The 19,823-nt window shown below is 42.6% G+C and overlaps 1 long non-coding RNA gene across 4 annotated transcripts in view; it reads right to left on the reverse strand.

The window, feature by feature from the left end:
- Positions 1-19,348, reverse strand: part of LOC149122033 (uncharacterized) — a 93,107-nt gene extending 73,759 nt beyond the window's left edge. Inside the window, exons 1-4 of one of the 4 annotated variants that reach the window (XR_016220993.1) lie at positions 19,126-19,348; positions 15,652-15,937; positions 1,955-2,069; positions 391-1,096 (exon numbers count right to left, since the gene is read on the reverse strand). This is a non-coding gene — a long non-coding RNA (uncharacterized LOC149122033). Of the gene's footprint in view, positions 1-390; positions 1,109-1,954; positions 2,070-15,651; positions 15,938-19,125 lie in introns of those variants that run through there. The other 3 variants (XR_016220992.1, XR_016220994.1, XR_016220991.1) reach the window with 3 other exon arrangements.
- Between the last annotated feature and the right edge of the window lie 475 nt (positions 19,349-19,823).

Below are 19,823 nucleotides of genomic sequence, written 5' to 3' on the forward strand. Positions count from 1 at the left end.
AGACACAGGAGAATTCACCACATGACGATGGAGGCAGTGTGGAATGGCCTCTCTCCAGGCCGAGCTTTCTGGCAGCACCAGACGCTAAGAGGAAGGCATGCCTCCTCCACCAGAGATTTCATGGGGAGCGTGGTTCTGCTGCATCTGAGTTTTGCACATCCACCAAAACTGGGAGAGAATAAGTTTCCATTGCTTTAAGCCTACACACAGTTTGGGAAAATTTCTTACAATACTGCAGGAAGGCTAATACTGTAACTGAACCAAAAGGACAGGTAGGAAAATTCAGACTTAATTCTGGGGGGAAATACACCATTCCTGTCTGATCTGTAAACTATAGAAAGCCAGTAAAGACTTAGCCAGTCTTAACATTATCAGCCAACCCAATTTAATTGACATTCATAGAACATTTCACACAACAGTAGTATACACATTATTTTCAAGGGTACATGGAACATTGAGCAAGACAAACTACATTAAAGGTCACACAACAAACCTTAAAATATAGAAATAATACAACATGTCTTCAAACTGTAATGGAATTAAACTAGAAACTAATAAGATATCAGGGAAAATTGGTTATTTGGGAAGTTCAATAATTGTGGGGAGCAATCCGGACTGGACTGGGTTACTCGAATTAAGACTTATTCTGTGCATCTGCTCTCCCACAATATGGCGCTGGGAGAGAAGTAAACAGCTTCCGCACAGCTGCCTCCAGTTCAACCAATTAACTGTAGGACTTGCTCCTGATTGGAGAGCAGCGTACTCGGCGTGTGGGCAGCCGAGTTGGGATTGGCAGAGAAGGACTATAAAGGAGGAGAGAAACGGCATGCACCGGGAACATCTATGGGGAACATCTAGCTGAGGGAACACCTGTGCAGCCCCCGAGAAGAGCCGGCCGGCGGTGTGCCGCTCCCCTGCGGAAGTGGGGAATGTGGCTAGGGGGAACTGCCCTTCCACGGAGGTGGAAGGGATAGTAGCCAACCCGGGAAGAACCAGCAGCAAACCCGGGGAGGGCCGAGCAGACGAAAGAGCAGCGCAGGGTCCTGTGTTGCTCCTCCACGAAGAGGGGGAGCGACAAATAATATTGTTGCTGAACCTGTAAGCCAGACTTATCAAAAGTAAAAGAAAAAAGGAAAGAGACATAAATTATCAATATCTATAAAGAAAAGGTACCTTTTAAGATTTCAGACATTAAAGTGCTAAGAATATGCTATGTACAATTCATGCATATAAAATTCTACAATTTAAGTAAAACATTAATTCCTCAAAACCCAGAAACCACCAAAGTTCTCAGGTAGAAATAGTAACTTGATCAGATTTATCTTTTAAAGTAGTTGAATTCTTAGTTAAAAACCTTGAAGGAGAAGCTTAAGAAGACAAAAGAGAACCTATGTGCAGATGATTCACTGATGAATTCCGCCAACATTTAAGGAAAAAAATGATACCAGTCACGTACAGTAAATATATGGGGCACATATGCAGGGGCCAGCATTGTGGCTCATCAGCTTAAGCTGCCACCTGCAATTCTGACATCCAGGATTGGTGCCGATTTGCATCTCAGCTGCCCTGCTTTGCATTCCGCTCCCTGCTCATGCAGGAGAAGCAGTCAAATATGGCCCTAGAATTTAGGTCTAGGTCCCCATGTGGGAGACCTAGATGAAGCTCCTGGCTTCAGCCTGGCCCAGCCCTGGCCATTGAGGCCATTCAGGGGAGCGAACCAGCAGATTACAGATTCATCTCTAACTCTTTCTTACAAATAAATCTTTCAAGGAAAAAAAAATCCTTTCAAACCCTGTTGACTGATATAACTTGGAAACACCATTAGCGGAATCCAGTGAAAACATATTTTAACCCCCCTTTTCTGATCTTAGATATATATTCAGCATAAACATACACACACACTGTAAGATATAAACACAAATATGTATTGAAGAACTGTTTTTAATAACAAAACCTGGGGGTGGCGCTGTGGCGTAGTAGGTAAAGCTGCCGCCTGCAGTGCCGGCATCCCATGCGGGCTCCAGGTCACATCCCGGCTGCTCCCTTCCAATCCAGCTCTCTGCTATGGCCTGGGAAAGCAGAAGATGGCCCAAGTTCTTGATCCCCTGCACCAACGTGGGAGACCTGGAAGAAGTTCCTGGCTCCTGGCTCTGGATTGGCACAGCTCCGGCAGTTGCAGCCAATTGGGGAGCGAACCAGTGTATGGAAAACTTCTGTCTCTCTCTCTGTGTAACTCTGACTTTCAAATAGATTTTTGTTTTTAAACTTTTGTTTAATAAATATAAATTTCCAAAGTACAATTTTTGGATTACAGTGGCTTCCCCCCCCCCATAATCCCCCTTCCACCTGTAACCATCCCACCTCCTACTCCCTCTCTCATCCCATTCTTCCTCAAAGTTAATTTTCAAATATCTTTATATACAGATCAACTTATTATGTACTAAGTAAAGATTTTAACAGTTTGCACCCACACAGATACACAAAATATAAAGTACTCTTTGAGTACTAGTTTTACTGTTAATTTGCATAGCACAACACATTAAGGACAGAGATCCTACATGGGGAGTAAGTGCACAGTGACTCCTGTTGTTGATTTAACAATTGACGCTCTTATTTATGACCTCAGTAATCACCCGAGGCTCTTGTCATGAGCCACCAAGGCTACGGAAGCCTCTTGAGTTCACAAACTCGACCTTATTTGGACAAGGCCAAAATCAAAGTGGAAGTTCTCTCCTCCCTTCAGAGAAAGGTACCTCCTTTTTTGATGGCCCATTCTTTCCGCTGGGATCTCACTCAGAGATCTTTCATTTAGGTTTGTTTGTTTTTGCTGCAGCATCTCACCTTTCCACACCTGAGAAACTCTCATGGACTTTCTAGCCAGATCCGAATGCCTTAAGGGCTGATTCTGAGGCCAGAGTGCTGTTTAGGGCATCTTAGATTCTATGAGTCTGCTGTGTATTCTGCTTCCCATGTTGGATTGTTCTCTCCTTTTTAATTCTATTAGTTATTATTAGCAGACACTAGTCTTGCTTAATTGATCCCTTTGACACTTAATCCTATCTTTATGATCAATTATGAACTGAAACTGATCACTTTGACTAGTAAGATGGCATTGGTACAGGCCACGTTGATGGGATTGATTTGGAATCCCCTAGCACGTTTCTAGCTCTACCATTAGTGGTAAGTCTGAGCGAGCATGTGCCAAACTGTACATCTCCTCCCTCTCCAAATAAATAATCTTTAAAAAAAAATCTGAAAACCCTCAAAATGTCTATCACCAGTACATAACTTGTGAGATAATTTCATTGTAAACCAGTGAGATTGAATGAGCTTCTGTAAGACTTAACAGGATGGAATTTCACAATTTTAACAATGAACAAATAAAGCCAGGTACAGAGAAATACAATCCTTATTATCCACATGAAATTCAAAAACAGTAAGGACTATTTAATGTGGTAACTGTCACTATGGTTGTTACCTTTGGAGGAACAATGACTAGAAGGGCCTCAAAGGCTCTTCTGTGATGCGGTTGTGTTGTACTTCTGTATCTGGGGTTTTATGACTGCGATCCCATTGTGGAAAATCCACTGAGTTCTGCTCCATAATGTGTGTGTGGTATCTGGTATGTATGTTATACATTTTTCTTAAGATTTCTAAATGTAAATAAAAATCTGCTTGATGTTACCACACCTACCTCAAACAGTCCCTTTAGAGCATCTAATGTACATGCTTAGAATCAATTTTGACTTCCAATTATGGACTCCAAATTAAACACATGCAGATAGATGATGATAAATAGAGCGCATAGATGGATGGATGTTAGATGCATAGCTACAGAGGCAACAGATGGATGGAGGTTAAATAGATATAGATGGGTGCTAAATGCTAGATGACTAGATAGATATGTACATACATACTCAGAGCTCCTTGGAGAGACTCATTACAAGTTTGGGGGTAGAAGAGAAGACCTTGATATTGTCACAAATCAAGAATCTCTGTAGTGGTTCCAGAGAATAGTGTTCAAAATAAGAAGGTTGCCAAGTTGTCTTGTATTGAAAATTACAGACTTTATAAAATCAAAGCCCTATAATTACAAATAGTGGATTTTGTTTACTTACTGCAATAGACTAAATGATAGTGCCCCCACCCCACAAATTCACAGGCTAAAATCTGAATCCTCAGTCAGATGGTCCTAGGATGTGTGGTCGTTGGGAGGTGATTAGGCAGTGAGAGCGGAATCCCCGGAATGGGATTATAAGAGACCCCACAGAGTTCTTTGTCACCACAGAGGGGAAGAAGAAAAGTAGGCTCCTTGCAACCAACAAGAGAATACTTGCTACAACCCAACCCTGCTGGCCCCCTCATCTCAGACTTCTGGCCTCGAAAATTGTGAGAAATAAATGTTTGTTGTTTAAGCCCCCCAGTCTTTGGTAGTTTTTGTTACAGCAGACTGAATTGGCTACTATAGCTATCAAACACTATGAATGATCCTTAAAAGGCCAGATAAAGTATACAAAGGAAAAAGCCACAAATGATCAAAATTGGTCAAATCCAATGAATAGAATAGTTTATTCCTTTGCTCTATCATGTACTTTCTCTTCATTGTGTGCTTCAAGTGATAACTGTAGACTGCCTGTGAGATTTATATCTATCTATATCTATATCTATATCTATATCTATATCTATATCTATATCTATATCTATATCTATAAATGCCTGAGACAAAATAAAACAGCAGAATAACCAAGGTCCAAACCAACAGCACCTTGTGGCAGGTTGAATCTCCATTCCATGAGTACTGATCTGCACCTGCTATTTATTTTATGGGAGGCTCAGAGACCCCAGGTGCCCTCCCTGTATCTGGTATCAAGGAGCAAGCTGTCATCTTACATCTGATCCGAGGACATTTCCTATGTTTATCCACTAGGAAATATCACACCTCTATGTCTGCTGATGCCTTTCACCATCGCTGTCCTACTCAACAGTGGTGCACATGGACACCACTGAGACATTCTGGAACCTTCTTGGTAGACATGTGGAGAACTGCTCCTTATGAGCACCCTTGATCCAAAATCTGACATAGGAAATGCTCCAAAATGCAAAACTTTAATTTTTTTAAATTTTGGATTAACGTGTAATATTTGTACATTTTTAAGGGGCATAATGCAACTTTAACACACATGCCAAGCCCAAACCAACCATGCTAGGCAGGCGACCTTTCCGGTTTCCTTGTCTCTTCTGTATGTGTAGAGCCTACTGTCCCTTCCCTTCCCTTCCCTTTCTTTATATAGAAGAGCACACATTATCCTGAGCCATCACCACCCACTGTGTTGTGACCCAGGAAGCTGCTGTCTTCTCCCTACTGTACTTTTACACCCCTTATCCACCCTTTCCCATCCCCCTCTCCACACTGTCCAGCCTCTAGTAATCTCTACCTTAAATTCAGATTGAATATATAAACTAAAACTTTTGAGCACTAACATTGCACTCAAAGAGTTTCAGATTTTAGAGCATTTTGGATTTTCAGATTAGGACGCTCTGTTGGTAAAGTCTATGCAAATATTCCAAATTAAGAAAAGGAAACCCAAAATCAGACATACTACTTGTCTCAAACATTTCAGTTAAGGTATACTCAACCTGTGGAAAGGAGTTTATGGACCGATTTTGTCTTGGAGCGACAGGATTATATTCATGTTGTATATAGTAAGTACTCCAGCTCTCGTGTGGCATCCGATTGTTGGAGGTGAGACAACGTGCAGCTGAAGTATGACAAGCCATGACACATTGGCCCATTTCACCAAACTTGTGCTGCCAACAATAGCTTCAGCCTCACACTGGACATGCTTAAACCAAGTATTTCTAATGAGCAATGTAACCAAGTGCACAGACAAGAAATGATTGACTCTTAGTACTATCGATTTCAATACAAAAGAAGAAATGGAAGAGGCATCTCTCATTGAAGTCTCAGCTCAAGTTACTGGAAAATGCCCTGGGGAATGGTCTGGAGTTGAAGGCTCCAGATGAGAGGCCAAGGTAAAAGAAGGCGACCCACCAAGGCTATATGGCAGACCATGTAACCAAGCTCTGCTTTCCCTATGAATTTTGTTAATGAATATACATAATAAAATTTGGAGCACCTGTAAGAAACTAATGGATTTTGGGACACAAATAAGCTATGAAAATGGAACCATTAGACACAGAAATATAATCAGATCAGTAACGAATAATGAGATTGAGTCAATAATAAAGGAAAATTCTGTGGTAAAATAAAAGCTCACGACAGGTGACTTCATGCCTGAGTTCTTCCAAACTTTAAAGGAAGAATTAGACAATTTTTCACAAAGTATGCCAAAATATTTAAAGGGGAAAAGTATTCCAAATTTATTGAGGCCAGCATTACTCTGATAACAAAACCAGGCAAGAACAAAAAACTATAGACCAATAACCCCAGTGCTTGTAAATATAAAAATTCTAAATAAAATACTAGCACATGGAATGCAGAAGCATGTAAGGTCATTTGCTGTTATCATGTGAGACTTTAAGAAAATACAAAGATGGTTCAACAGATGCAAATCAATACATGTAAGACTTCAATAAAATAAATGATAAAAGTGATCATCTCAATAAAGGAAATTTGAGAAAACTCAACATCTATTCATGATTAAAATCCTAAGCAACTCAGGTATAGAAGGATCTTACTCAACATAGTAAACATCATCTTAGACAAATCCACAATGAATATCATATCAAATAGGGAAAAGATGAAAGCATTTCTTCCAATTTCTGAAACTAGATGAAGTTATGTACTCTCAGAACTCTTATTCAATACTGCATATAGTCTTAAGCAATATTAGGAAAAAGAAAATAAAAGGCACACAAATAGAGGGAGATGAAGTTAAACTATGTCTTCTGATAGCATGATGCTATATATAGAAAAACCTAGATTCCACCAAAGTAGATCTGACACGTGATTCAGTAAATGTTAATATAAAACTAAATACCATGTTTATATGGCAGTAACTCACTGAAAAGGAAATTATGAAAAAATTAAATACCTGGAAATTAGTCTAACCAAGGAAGTGGAAGACCTCTCCAGTAAAAATTATGAGACATTGATTAAAAAGAACTAAAGAAGACTTGAAAATATTCAAAGGTCTCCCATGTCCACAGATTTGAAGAAGTAACACTTTTTAGATGTCCATACTACCGAAAGCAATTGTGAGATTCAATGTGATCACCATTAAAACATAAAAAGGTATCCTTCAAAGTACTTCAAGGCAAAAACAAATTCTGACATTTATATGGATGCACAAAATACCCCAAATAGTCAAAGCAATCTTGAACAAGAACAAGGTTGGAAGCATGGCAATACTACATAGGGCATAGAACAATGCTACTGAAGCCAAAGCAGCATGGTATGGGCATAAAAACAGCCTCATAGATCAATAAAATAGAAGGGATCCAAGAAATCCATCGGCACATTTATAGAAACGGATCCTCTGAAATGATGCCAAAAACTTACACTGGAAAAAGGACAGTCTTCTCAGTAAATGATGCTGGGGAAACTGGATATCCATGTGCTCAAGATCGAGATCTCGCATTCTGTGCAAAAATCAACTCAAAATGGATCAAAAAATCTAAATTTCAGATGTGAAACTATTAAATTATTAGTCTAAAACATATCAAGGTTCATACAGGAAGTGAGTATTTTATAGTATGCCCAAAGGCACATGCAACAAAAACACAGATAAATGGGATTACATCAAACTAGAAAAGTTCTGCTCAGAATGAAAATGATCAGAGTGAAGAAACAAGTGACAGAATGAGAGAAAATATTTGCCAACTATTCAAAAGATTAAAATTCAGAATATTGAAGGAATTCCAAAACAGCAACAAATAATGTAGTTAAGAAATGCACAAAGTCTAAGTAGACATTTCTCAAAATATAAATAGCCAATAAACACATTTTAAAATGCTTAAAATCACCAGCCGTTAAGGAAATCAAAGTCAGTACTATAATGAAATCTCACTCCAGTTCAATTAGTTATTGTGAAAAAGTTAAAACAAGGCAAAAACCAATGCCGGCAAGGAGGAAGAGAAAAGGCAAGTGTCATATATACTGTGGGGATGCAAATTAGTACATCCATAATGGAGAACACTTTGGAGGTTCTTCACAAAACTAAAACCACATTTCACATATGACCCACCTACCCCACTCTTGGTATACATCTGAAGGAGATTAACTCAGATTATCAAAGACATCCATGAGCTCTTCTGCTCATTAAAGCATTCTTCCTAACAGGCAAGCTATGGAATAAACCTACGTATTCACAGATGAATAGATGGGTTAAAAAAAAAAAAAAGTGATGTGGGACTGGCAGTGTAGTGTAGAGGGTAAAGCCGCCTGAGACACCGGCATCCCATATGGCCACCAGATCTAGTCCCAGCTGTTCACTTCCAATCTGGGAAAGCAGAGGAAGATGGCCCAAGTGTTTGAGCTCTTTCACCTACATGGGAGACCTGGAAGAAGCTCCCGACTCCTGGTAGTACAGCCCAGCTCCAGCCATTGCAGCAGCCATTTGGGGAGTGAACCAGCAGATGGAAGACCTCTCTCTGACTCTCCTCTCTGTGTCTAACTCTGCCTTTCAAATAAAATAAAATCAATATTAAAAAGATGGTGGATGCACACACACACACACACAAAATGCAGTGTCATTCAATTATGAAAATTCATTGACATTTGCAGCAACATGGATGGGACTTGCAGTCATTTGGTGAAAAAAGCCAGACACAGAAAGACAAATACTACATGTTCTGTCTCATATCAAAGTTAAAAGACAAAGTTGACCTGAACTTAGAATAGCAATTACTAGTGAGACTGGGGAGGGTTGAGGGGCGTGTGTAGGAGAAGGTTGGATAAAGGGTACAAAACAATTATAAATAATAGGTTCTAGTGTCCCACAGCACAGCAGGGCAACTGTAGTTTACAATATTGTATGATATGTAGGTGAACTTGTCATCTTTCCATTCAACTGTTGTTAATAATCCTTGCCTGTATTCCCACTGAACCTGGGTCTTTTTATCTGCTGAACTCTATCTGGTAGAGCACTAAGCCTTTGACTGTAATGTAAGTTAAAAGTATGTTGTCTCAAAAATAGAGAGGGAGGGAGAAAAGGAATGTCATTGTATTCTTAAAATTGTTCATATGGGAAAAAAATCAAATTAAAACCCTCCCCCCAAAAAAACCCAAAAACCAAAAACCTGGGGAAAAGGAACTGAGAGGCTCCAAAGGTGGGGAAGGGTAGAGGGGGTAAGATTACAGCTCACCTGATCTCATCAGTTTATACTATGTACATGTGCTGAAATATTGCACAGTGCCCCATAAAGACATACAGTATCATGTTATACAAAAACTCAAACAAAAGAAAAACACACTAATTCAGGGTCCAGTGAGCCTTCTTCCTCTGTATTCAGGGAGGTTTATAGCACTGGATGTTGTGCGTGACTGTATTTCCATAATAAAATAATTGCTCTTCACAGAACACCCTCTGGAGACTACTGTGTACTTGACCCCGGGCCTATGGAGAGGAACGAGACCAATGGGGCACACGACCACTCAGGGAGGAGACAGGAAACAAAGGTCATTTATGGGACTCAGTAGCTGAATGAGGCTCTAAGCACAGTCAAGGCAAAGAGGTAAAGCCCGGGCAGGTCGGGATTGCCTTCCAGAAAAGGGGCAGTCAGAAAGGCATCCCTGTTGGGAGGCTGGCCCTAGCTCCGCTGAGCCTCGCTGTTCGAGTCCCTTTTGTCAGCCCCTGCAGACTCACTACAGTGGCAGCCCCTTCCTCACCTTGATAAGGTCTTCTCTAGTTCCCAGATCACCTAGAAATCATACCTTCAAGAGTCTTGCTCACAGAACACTGTATCAGAAAAACCTGGGATGCTGGAGACAAGGGCTTCCTTGGTGAGAGTCATCAGGGTGTGGGACTTCCGTGACTTGACAGGCTTCTAACAGAGGCTGTGGGAGACTCATTGCATCATACAGAGTCTTTGTTTACTACACCAGGTCTTAGTGTCTAACCAATCCTGGAACAATTGTGTACTTGAAAAACTTCATGGAAAAAAAAAGTAGTAAAAAATTAGTTTATTGGGGCTGGCACAGTAGTGTAGTAGGTTAAGCCACCATCTGCAGTGTCAGCATCCCTTATGGGCACCAGTTCAAGCCCTGACTGCTCCACTTCCAATCCAGCTCTCTGCTGATGGCCTGGAAAAGCAGTGGAAGATGTCCCAAGTGCTTGGGCCCCTGCACCCATGTGGGAGACCTGGAACAAACTCCTGGCTCCTAGCTTCTAATCTGCCCAGCTCCAGCCATTACTCCTATTTGAGGAGTGAACCAGCAGATGCAAGATCTAGGACTCTTCCTCTCTTTCTCTAGGTCTCCCTTTCAAATAAATAAATCTTTTTTTAAAGTTAATTTTGGTGCAAAAACTTGAAATCAACACATAGTTTTCAAAGCATGCATTTTCCATGAACTTTCTGAAGACCTCTGTGCACCATGTACATGTTTGAGTTCATACTCAAACTCCAGGTCAGAAAGTGGTTATGGGCTGCCTCAAGGACAAAGCTCTGTCCTTGTAGTAGAGCCCTTGACTTGCTGATTTCTGCCTCCACTCATATATATATATATATATATATATATATATATATATATATTTACAGCAACTGGGGCAGGTGCCACTAATGTAGTCCTACAAGAAACCCTCCAGAATTTTGTTCCTTTACCAGCTAGACTCTCAGACCTGTATGTCATTTTCAAAGAGGGATCCTACTTTCCCCTTTCATCCTCTTCCTTCCTCTACTCCCACCTTTCATTAGAGAGCAAGGTCTCAGAATAGACATGGCCACAATTGCTCTAGCCAGTGCTGCCTGTTGATAGATGGAGCTCTTGATACACCCACATTTGCTAAGGTGGTTTTCCAGCATCCCTGCTATACCTATGTCCCTCACATCCCGAGATTCTGGTGTCCAGAACCAGTGAGTGGTTTCATGCCATAGGAACACAGAACATAGGCAATAAATCATCACCCCAACTATGGGTGCGGGAGGTGGTGAAGCCAGGCAGAGGGTATGGTAGAAATCCCATTGCTGGTTCCAGGGCAGAAATAGCCTTCCCAACGCTCTCAACATGGTACCATTGTTCACATATTATAAAATGATAGAGTACAACACAGTTAAATACATCACCGATTTGCCAATAATGGGTATTGGTGTATAAGTCTAACTGGCGGTGCAGCTGCCTGGGGTATTGATTTTACTGTCTAATGGTTGAGAGAGATGTTATCTTGATTAATTACAAGTCAAAAACAAATGCATCTTCCATTAGATCTCTTGTGGCATTCACCTGAAAAAAAAAAATACTACATATGTCTCGAAAATGTTGGAAACCTGAAAGGACAGGGTGAAGTGAGAGCAAACCACCCCTTCCGTCACCTGTCCCAAGGAAAGATAATGTCTGAACACTGGCAAGCTGTGTGAGCTTATCGACAAAGAGGGAGGTTCCCATTTTTTTTCTTCCTCTCAGCTACAGCCTTAAGTTCAGAAATTAGAAAGAAAAAGAACCACTGAATACAAAGCTTTCCCTAGAGCTCAGTATTGCAGCCTTGGTATTCTCGGCTGGGCATTAAGACCTGCTCATCTTGCCTTCCCAAAGACTGTTAACTGTTTAGATATAAGATTTACAGAAGGAGCTAGAGAGTCATCTCCATGAGCTATGGGTAGCATACTCAATGACATTATTCTTGAAAGGCATATGGCAAGGGTTATTATCTAGAGACTGCAAGGATCTTGAATTCAATAGAAAAAGTACACAAATAATCTTAAAAATGGGCCAAAAACTTGAGTAGATATCTCTCTAAGGAAGACATACAAATAGCCAACAAGTCTAACAAAAAATGTTCAACATTACTAACATAAGATAGTGCAAATTGAACCTACAATGAGAATATATCACCTCATGAGGTTAGGACAGCTATTATCAAACAAACAAACAAAACCAAATGCTTGTGAAGGTGTGGGAAAAGACAAACTCTTAAACAGCATCCAGTGCTGTCTGTTGATGAGAACATAAACCCAGATAGCCCTATGGAAAACTGTGGAAGTTCCTCAAAAATTAAAAACAGAACCACCATCTGATCCAGCAATCTCGCTACCAAGTATCAATCTAAAGGGAATAAAATCAATCAATGTGAAGAGACATCTGCACTCCCATGTTTATTCCAACACTACTCACAACAGCCAAGGTATACAATCAACTAAATACCCATAGACGGCTGACTGGGTAAAGAAATCACAGTATATATACACAATGGTATGCTATTTACCCAGAAAAAGGATGGAGCCTTGTCATGTGCAGCCTCAAGGGTTGTGGGTCTTACGTTAGGTGAAATAAGCCAGGCGCACAGAGACAGGTGCCTCATATGAGGAATCCCAAAAAGTTCACTTCAGAGAATTTGGGAGTACAACAGTGGCTACAAGAGGGGGATGAGGAAGGGGTGATCAATGGATGCAATAATACAGTTAGAAGACCTAACTCCTGATACTCTATTGCACAGTAGGGTGACTACCACTAACAATAATGCACTGGGCATTTCAGGTAGCTAGAAGAGATGGAGCTTTCTCATAACAAATAACTGATAAATGTTAAAATAAACGTAATTAGCACACATCACTTTCATCATCACACACCTCAATTAGTCCTTTCAGCGCTATAATGAAAATACCTGGGACAAGAGAATTCTGGAGAGAGGTTGATTTAGCTCACATTTCACAGACTGAATGTCCAATGTTGGACAGCCCCTTGATCTTCCCTCTGATGAGGACATCAGAGCACGTCGTCATGGCAGGAATGTGACAATGACGTGGGGAGGCATAGAGTACATGGCGAGGCAGGAAGCTGAGAGGGATTTAGGAGTAGGCTTGGGGTTTTATACTAACTCACTTTCATGAGAACTCACTCCAGGAGACCCGTGTTTCCTTCCAATGGCAGTACTCCCAATGACCTACCAACCTTCCAGATTGTCCCATCGTCTCAAACTTCCATCACTTCCCTTGTCACCATGCCAAGGACCAAGTTCTCACTCCCTGAATATGTAGGGGCCACCCAAACTAAATCAAAGCCATTGAAACCATATACAAATGAAAAAACTACTTTCTACCTCATAAGTGTATACAGTTATTATATGTCAATACATTTCAGAAGAAGATAATTATATATCATGTTCACATATATATAATTATCTACATGACTGCTAAAACGTAGTCCAAGCACAGTTTTATAGAAAATACAGGGAGGAAAGAGAAATATTACTTCATCATCTTAATGAACTTTACAAAAATTATACATTGATCTTAAAATACCTACCCACATAGTATGATAAGCCATACAATAATGAAAAGCTATAGGAGACCTCATTTTTCTTTTAGATCTGTGAGCTAATTTTTTAAAGCGGATTACATCTGGTGATTGTTCTGTATTTTTCTTTATGATCTGAAACATCTTCAGCTCTTCAATTTCAACACTACCTGTATTGATGAAGGTGAAGGTGAGTCTACTTGCCATTGTGGGTGTGGTAAGAGGGCAAGTTCGGAAAACATCTATGCCATCTTGAACACTGAGAAAAGTGTACGGCAATGCTAAGCTTCAGCATACTATGAACTGTCATTGATTTATTCAAAAAAACATTTGTTAACAAACATTTACTGAAGTTAGGATAATGTAATGATATGCAAAAACCCTAGACCTGCCAAGGTAGAAGCTTAAAGGGCTTTGGGGTCTATGATTTGTTTGGTAACTCTAAGATATCATTGCTATTTGTATTACAATTGCTAGGTAATTTCTGTCTTCATCAGGGCTAAACTTGAACCATCCTATGTCATGTTATAAAATGCTTATTTGAAAGTTTAAGTCACTGATTGGAAAGTTTATTTGCCAAGTTCACTTTCCTTTTTTTTTTAACAGGTATTTTTCCAGCTAGGAGAGATGTTTTTGCCTGCAGAGCTCAGACAAGAGAACAGTCACCTGGGTCTAGGTCACCTTGCTGGGGGCCGCAGGAGGTAGCCCTCTTCCACAGCTTCAGAGAGCCTATTTCTCTTGTTCACGGGTCTGTTTATCTCTCCAAGAGTCAGGATGCTACGCTTTCCCTAAATGCTTCCCTGATCTTCTCGCCATTCCTCAATTTCCACATTAGCAAGAACAAATCAGACCAGACCTTGGCTGGAAGGTGATTTATCCAGTGAGCTGACATTTCCTGCATTCTCATTTTGGGCCAGACTCTGTGGCATGCATCAGGTGCACAGCAGTGGACTTTCCTCCCCACTGGGACTGATGGTTTAGGTCAAAGTCTTCAAGGAAGTCCTAGTTCCCCCCTTTCTGGCCATTTTGAGCAAATGCACAGACAATGCATTTTGAGTGGCGTAAGGGTAGGGTGGAGACTTGGATACATAATTATCTTCCTCCAGCCACCATTTCAGCAGCTCTGTGCACGTAGGGAAAAGAATGGCCTAAGAGAGCTGCCCTCAGCATCACACAATTTATAGGCAGACAGTGCTTTAAAGGAACCAATTTTTAAAGCTTCATGTTAAATTTATGTGGGTTTTTCTAAAGAGTTTACCACAAGAAAAAAGAATACATATAGTGTAAAATGTCCCCAGTTTAGCTATTCAATTATCTCCTCCCTCCCAGCAGGGAAGGCAGTTTACAGAGGGAAACTCCTCTCTTCTACCCAACCGAGATCATTCACTGATCCTCCCAGAGAAGCCAAACCATGCAGGTGCACACCCAGGGAGGCGTGCCTCGCAGCCTCAGCACCACTCAAGGCTTCAGGACATCCTGGCCCATTCAGTGAACGGGCAGTGACCAGCGCACCCATGGGTACCCCAGATGTCCACTCCAGTTCTTGGATACTTGAGTATGCCATGGTCAATGCCAAATGTCTTTTGCTTCTTACATGCTCATCTTCTTGAACATATTCAATCCTATCAATACAACTCTTCCATAGGGATCACCCAGATAAAGCTGTTCATTTCACAGAAAAGGGTACTGAGCCCCAGAGAGGAAAAGAATTCCCCCAACATCAGTAAGGAAGCAGATGGCCTATGCAGTCAGCATTTGACCAATGACGCAAATCCACCAGGAGGTTAAATAAATATAAGATAATTGATAAATTTAGGACCATTAGCACTTTTTATAAATACAGTTGTCTCCTTATTCTTGGGGGGTTGGGGCCTGAACCTTTTGTGGTTATCAAAATACATGGACATTCAAATTGTTTTCTCTAAAATTGCATAGTATTTGCATGCAATCTGCACACATCCCCCTGAGTACTTTAAATCCTCTCGATTACTTATAATACCTAATAAAATGCAAATGCTGTGGAAGTAGCTGTCATGCAGTATCGTTCAAGGAATCACAAGGAAAAAAGCCTGTACATGTTCGGTGAAGACAATTATTTTTCCCAATATATCCGATCCCTGCTTCGTGGAATCCTTGGATGCAGAACCTGAGCACAGACTGTGCTGGAGCCTGGAGTTCATTACACATGGCAAGGAAAGAACAACTGATCCAAAATAGATAAAGAACCAGTCGGAACTTACAAGGCTGGCCTGGAGCTCACGGAGACCGTCTGGAAGCCGTATCAGTCTCTTGCCTCCTAATGGCCTCTGACTTTGAAGAGAAGCTGGCCCAGCTGGTCCACATGCTGGGGAAGCGGAAGCAGACGATCCAGTAGGATCTGGAAAAGCTGCGAGTCTGACGGTAGCCCCGTGCCAATCAGAGGAGCCAGCAGGCAAGCGACCACGCCAGACCCACAGCCATAGACCTCCTGATGGCAGACAGGAAGGACCATGCCTCTACTTCCTCCTTCCACAATTCAGACATCTCCTGAAAGGCAACGGTGGGGAACGCAGATCTGGTTACACTGGACAGTTCCCAGACAAACCCATCACAGTCACCTCTTGTCTACCTGGCACCCACAAACATCCTTTAGTCATAGACAGTAGCAGGATCACGTGGCGAGCCCTGCTGCACCCACACCAGCCTAGCGATCCCAGCGTCCAGGAGGCCTTCCCAGGACAGCTGCTTCCACTTCCCTGACCCAAAGCTTGTGTTTCACCCCAGTTCTCATGGCGAGACTGTGCCGTGGATGACAGGTTTCTTCTGTATTTCACGTCTTCAAAATTTTTACCAATGTTATCCCTACCACACCTTGGCAGGGAGGCAGGATGGGGTTGCTCAAATACAGGTTTGCAGTTTCACAGTGGGAGTCTTTCCCCAGCTCCAAGTTAGGAGACTTGCATCTGAGCCTTGGGACTCCCCCCGCTAGCTGAGTGTAGAGGCACAGGTGGCACCCAGCATTCTCAGGTGCCGGCATCACGTAAACAGAGAAACACTTTTGCTGACTTCCTTTGGACAGCAGAAAGCAAAGCAAAACCAAATCAATCTATGGGCAAGAATTAACCAGGAGCTATTTCCGAAGGGGAGCCGTTCCTTTTTGCTACACTTTGCGTCACTCTTGAGTGCTGAAGTGCATGCCTTTTCTTCCAAACCAGCTTGCATCCTCCAACATTCCTTCTCTTGCGCCTCCTCCTCATGTCCCGCACACAAAGGTGCCCAGTTTTCGAAGCATGGCCTGGGGTGCAGCTGTCACACCCCGAAACGATCCACTGACACTGCATGCCCGATCAGTCTCAAACCCAAGAACCACGGGCACAATTCAGTCACAAAGCCACTTCTGGCTAAGGCCACAAGGGAGCCAGGGGAACACCCCACTTTGCCTCTGCCACCGTCCCCAACAGCAGCTGTACAGATCCCACGAGGCATTTGCCCAGCCTCCTTATCAACACCTGAGTCCCGCACGGGGGAATGTTCAGAGGAGCGTGGCTAATTCAGTCGGGGCCCAGCTTTCTCTGCCTGGCTCTGACTGACAGGCCGGGCCCCTGCTCATCCCTGGAAACTAACATCAGGGAATGACATGGAGTTTGATAACATAAGATGCTTAGGTTTTTTGGCTCAAGTGAGATGTTCAGAGCTAATAGCCCTGAGCAGCGAGTTTTAGCTGCGATCTGCACCTTGAGATATCCGTTATGTCTGGCTCAGGAAAAAGGGAGAAGAATGAGCGCTTATTTCTAGAAAGGTTTCCGATGAGCAGCATTTGTCACTGAAGGGGAAGATGGGTATAATTAGCTTGTCAGTCTAGTTTGGGCTGAGCGGGCTGTCTCTGCTAAGAAAGATGGACTAACTGCCAGAGCCACTGACAGGCAGTCGATAGCGTAGCAATTAATGTCATAAATAATTCCGGAACCAATTACATCAAAATGGACTCAGAGCTTTAAAAAGGTACAGAATTCTCTTATTCTTCCTGCTAACAGCAAGAAATAGCTTTCATTTTTCTCTGTAATTACTTTTCATTGTATATAGCAATACAGCTGAGCTTTTCTGTCCATATTTAAGCCTTGTCTTTCTCCAAGCCTCTTCCCCCACCGCCCAACCTCCCTCCTCCGTGCACAGGACAAGGCTGTTAAAGTCCATCTTCCCTGCTGGAGCGGTCGGGTGAATGTATAATCTTTTAACTTGGCTGTTGCGGGAGAACTCCAGCTACACCTGAGTGATTAAGAGCCAAGTTTTCGAAAATGTCATGGACAATGACAGCAGAGTGCCCCAAACAATGGCATTTGGAAATGAAGACATTTGTGAAATAAATGGATTTGTCTTATTATTTTAAAGGTTGCTGTGACTTTGCTTACACTGAATTTATTGATTTCTTTTTTTCTCCTCTTCTCCTCCTCCTCCTCCTTCCTTCTCCCCTGCTCCTATATTGCGGTTCCAGGCATAGTAGCCAGGACAAACTATTCCCTGTGCACTGCAAACACAACTCAATACCACTCGTGTGCGCTAATGGGCATTTTTCTGTTTTAGAAGGTGGATCAGTCTTTTTAACACAGCGTTTTGCTTAAAAGCTATTCTCTTAAGCTGTCTCAACTCTTCAGCTAGCCCTCTGTGCGTTACACCACATATGTAGATAACAGAAAGGCAATTATCCCCGTAATAGCCAGGACATACCAGATACCACTGGTGTTCCCCCTTCCCCCTCTGGCCCCATCAGCTGCCTCCGCGGCTGCTTTAGAAAAAGGAGAGCATTGTGGGAAAGCAAATTACTGTAGCATTCATTCACAGCTTTGTTCCTGGCCTGACAAACATTTCCAACTTTTCAACCAGGGTGGCATTTACTCCGGAGGGACCAGGGCAAGTGGCTCGTGAGGCTCCCACAAACAGCTGCTGGTGTCGCCTGCGCTTTGCTGAGCGTGCTCTGGCTTTGAGCTCCTGCTGCTGATGGCGCAAGCAGCAGGTGTCACTGCGGTGAGTGGTAATTACAGCAGAAGATTTTAGAGGACACGGGATAATTAGGCCAGCCTGCGCAGGCATAAACACTGACATTCACCATACTAAAAATTGGAGATGTCGGCATTTTCCTCCCTCCTAAGACCACCACAATAGCAGCCTCCCCGACAAAGGCAACTTTTCAAGGGAACAAAGGGTCTTTAAACTGGGAGGACTTTGGGTGCCTGGTGCCCGGCAGTTGATCCTGAATGGGTTCAACTGACCCTTAGAGAAGAGATAAGCTGAAGCTACATGGCTTGCGGTTGGCATCTGTGTGCCCTACACTTGGATCCTGCACAATGGCACACACTAGGTATGCGTGGCGGAAGGGGTGGTAGAACACAGTGAATGATACCTTCCAGACTGCGCCTCCCCCCTTGCACTTGGGCAGGACACAAGGTAGAGGTGCTCAAGACCAATGTCACCAGTTGTTTGGCAAATGGCAGTCACACAGCAGGACGGCTGGTAAACCCCAAACCCTCTCCAACTGTTGAAGGGTGATGCCCCCTCACCCTCCCACCGAAATAGAAATGGAACAGGTGCTTCCAGCAAACTTCAGTAATATCTAGGGTGACCACTACAGAATCAGAAGGACGTGGGCTTGACCCCCAGACTGGCTCTCCTATATAGAACCCTGGGCAACTCGGACCCTGATTGTCCCTTTTAGAAAATGAGAAAATGAAAGTACTTACCATACAGAGTTGTGAAGATAAAATAGATACATCCATCTAATGCACTGAACATGAAGGATTAATCTGATAAAAAGGGTTAAAATAAAAAGACTGATAAAGTGGTAATGTTTTTATGGTTGCCAGAGGTCATTTGCCTCAGAGAACTGTGTTTGAGGTTGTCTTCCTGCAAAAAGAAGGCAGGCACAAGACGCAGGTTTTATGCTTGGGGAAGACGGTAATGATTGATTGGGAACCCCTGGGTACTCTCGGAGGGCAAGTGCTGGAGAGATGTTTGTGGCTGACGGTAAAGTGGTCTGGGTCTGCTCTTACCTTCGCTCTCATCAGGTGCTGCAGACCCAGGGGAGGGCTATCCTCGGTGAGACCACACTGCAGATGCGTGCATGGCCACGCCTCAACTCCAGCTGAGTTTCCAAACCTGCCAGCCTCCATGGTCTACCCAAACATTTTATTTCTCTATGGTGATGTTCAGTGCCTGCATCCCTTGAAGTGGGTTCTTGGGTGTGGAGTCATGGAGCCTCCCCGTCTGGGAGAGAAAGGCACTGTGGCACCACGAAACGAACTGGCAGCTACTGACCCACATGACCCTGGGTAAATGACTTCAACTCTCTGAACGTGGGTTTCCTAACTCATAAATGAGAGAAAATAACTCACTTCCAGCTGGAGGTGCTGAGGGAGGAGTAAATGACACCTAAGGTCAA

This window comes from Oryctolagus cuniculus, chromosome 15, assembly GCF_051225735.1.
Source record: "Oryctolagus cuniculus isolate XC-2025 breed Fujian yellow rabbit chromosome 15, ASM5122573v1, whole genome shotgun sequence".
NCBI classification, from domain to species: domain Eukaryota; kingdom Metazoa; phylum Chordata; class Mammalia; order Lagomorpha; family Leporidae; genus Oryctolagus; species Oryctolagus cuniculus.